Consider the following 2,728-nt stretch of genomic DNA (forward strand, 5'->3'; position numbering starts at 1 on the left):
AGGGAAATTACAAAAAATACATGCACTAAACAAAAATTCTTCACTATAAAATTTTCTGAAATATTGATTTTATAAATTTTACGGTAAAATTGCTGAATTTGAGATTACTTTTGTGGCTTATGATTATAAAACTTTAAAAGTAAAAGAAATCTGATACCTAAAGTGTTACATAGTAATCTCTTACCATAAAACCAAAGTCTACTTTATCAATTCAAAAAAGATAACGGGATAAACCATCATAGCGGTTGAGAGTAAATTGAAAAGCGTGTCTATAAAAATACAGTTACGGTGCTTGCAACTATACATTTGATAAAAAAAAAACGTCTTTTTATTTTGGGAAGAGAAAAAGCTTCTTTTATTAAGTGAATTATACAATATGTTGTTTCACAACCCTTTTCTTGTGTTGAAATGGGTCTTTAGCGTAGTAAACGTTTTATCTTACTCTGCCCCTAACTAATTGTTAAATAGGGTTAAAGTAACCTGCATTCTCTATTTTACATGGCATGACAATACAAGTAGTACATTTACAAGTACATTTACAAAAAGAACAAATAAAACTAGATTTAATCTCTGTTAAGATGAATGCTAATTGCATTCCGAAAAAAAGGCATTTAATCATTCACCCAGTAATTTTAGGATTCAAAATATCTTGTGTTTGCATTTCTACAAGGTTTGCATTTCTACAATGCGCCACAATACACTAACCATCATAGAAAAGATAATAAAGCAAAGGCATTTGATGTCGCTAAAGACTCAACGCGGAATATAGTGGTTCATAAAGAATGGGCCGAAAATTTCTTCTATTAGTGGCAAGGCGAATTTTGGTGCATATTGGAATCAGCACCAAATTTTATTCCGTTATAAAGGTCATTTTTTTGCTTCATCACTTGGCAAAGAAACTGTGGATGGTATAGAAACCGTTACAAATTGAGTTGCTTGAATCGAGACAAAGTTGTTTTAGCAAGTAAAGTTCCGTTAAAGTGTGCAGTTAACCGACTATTTCAAATGTCTGTCTTAATGTTACTAATGTAACCGGCTTTACAACCATGACTGGCTTTATACCCTTAGTGGGTTAAAATGAAAGTAAATTACTAAAAATTGCCTCTTCTCTATTCCTGTTAAAAATACTTCAAAATTCACTGTGCTCTTCTGAGGTCTCCAGGGCACATTTTATAATATAATTTAATATAATTTATGCTTAATATAATTTTTTTTTTGCTTAATCACAGTTATTGCACTTAGGAAAGTTTTTTAAACCTTTTTTTAAAACGTTAATTAACAATTGAACTTTTTTTTTTTAAAAAGAAATCTTTTTTTAAAAAAAAAGGTTCTGAAGTTAGTTTACAGAGAGAGAGAGAGAGAGAGAGAGAGAGAGAGAGAGAGAGAGAGAGAGAGAGAGAGAGAGAGAGAGAGAGAGAGAGAGAGAGAGAGAGAGAGGGGTTATAGCAAGACAATTAATTAAATAAAGCTTACAAATTTTAAAAAATACGAAAGATTTTAAATTGTTTATTCCAAACTCAATCACACTTTTCTTTAGCTGTTTTGTATTCATGTTCCAAACAGTGCTTGAGCCCACACTAAATAGTGGTAGTGATGAGCCCTTTCTCTAGCCTATTTATCATACATACCAAGATAACTATGTTAAAGAAAGACTACTATGAAAGGTTACAGGATAACACACAAGGGTGTGAACTTTCAAGCTAGTTCTTAAATGGTAGTTGATTTTGTCCTGAAGATGATGTAGATTTTCAAAAGCTTTTTTAAAATCTTAAGCTGATTTAACAATTGATTGTCCTGATTCTATTCCAAAACCTTTTCTTTGAATGGTCAAAAACGTTCTAAGACAACTAATAACACAGGGGATGTACTTAGAAAGTTAATTTCTGGAGAAATACAGTTTTTAGATTCTTTTATAACATTAGATTTGCAGCCATCTGCAACAAATTTGTTTTAGTTAATATCAATTGAACCTAAACTTCTCTATAGACCAAAAATAGACATACTTCCTGATGCTTAAATTAAATAAAGAACTATCATATTTTGATAAAATGCTGTTGAAAATTTTACATTTTGTTCTAAAACATCTCCAACTAATGCCATAATCAATGATCTTTTAACAATAAAATTATATAGGTTTTCAGAAGTTGTATACTTGCATTAAATATTAAACAATACTTTAAAAAAGAAAAACCGATTTACCATCTAATGAAATCCTAGCAACAGCGCAATAAGGACTCAATCCTCTTTCTTTAAGCATACAAATAAATAAATCTGAGACATCTTTTACAAAAACTAAACTGCGACTTATCTCACTTCCCCTGAAATGAATGATTCAGTTTTATCATCATAAAACTTTGACAATCAACTATGATGCTTTATTATCAAGTCCACCAACAGCAAAAAGAAGGTTTTCTCCGAACGTTTTTTCTTCATAACTTTTATTCCTTTAAGCGGAGTTAATATGGTGACTTTTCACAGTTGCCGCGTATAAATTTAAAATAGGATGTGGAATAAGACACTAATGAACGCTAAAGTTTTAATGTTTTTTTAAAAAAAAAAAGAAGCCAACCGTCGCAAAATAGCATAAGTATTATTACGTAACTACCCTGGTTCAATCGTATTAAACGATGCTGACCATCTAAAAGTCTGCTCTACATTACGATTAAAAACATTCGAAGTAACATAAGTTTAGGGTGATCGAATCTTCAAGGGACAACAAAAGTATCTC

At 30.6% G+C, this 2,728-nt stretch overlaps 1 protein-coding gene across 1 annotated transcript in view; it reads left to right on the top strand.

The window, feature by feature from the left end:
* The window catches only part of LOC145183093 (uncharacterized), a 40,050-nt gene that overhangs the window by 1,910 nt on the left and 35,412 nt on the right, over positions 1 to 2,728 (top strand). The gene's annotated exons all lie outside the window — the stretch shown is intronic.

The sequence above is a fragment of the Hydra viridissima genome, unplaced genomic scaffold (genome assembly GCF_058129835.1).
Source record: "Hydra viridissima isolate aposymbiotic clone 2 unplaced genomic scaffold, HvirCarnegie_v1 scaffold_4, whole genome shotgun sequence".
Lineage (NCBI taxonomy): Eukaryota > Metazoa > Cnidaria > Hydrozoa > Anthoathecata > Hydridae > Hydra > Hydra viridissima.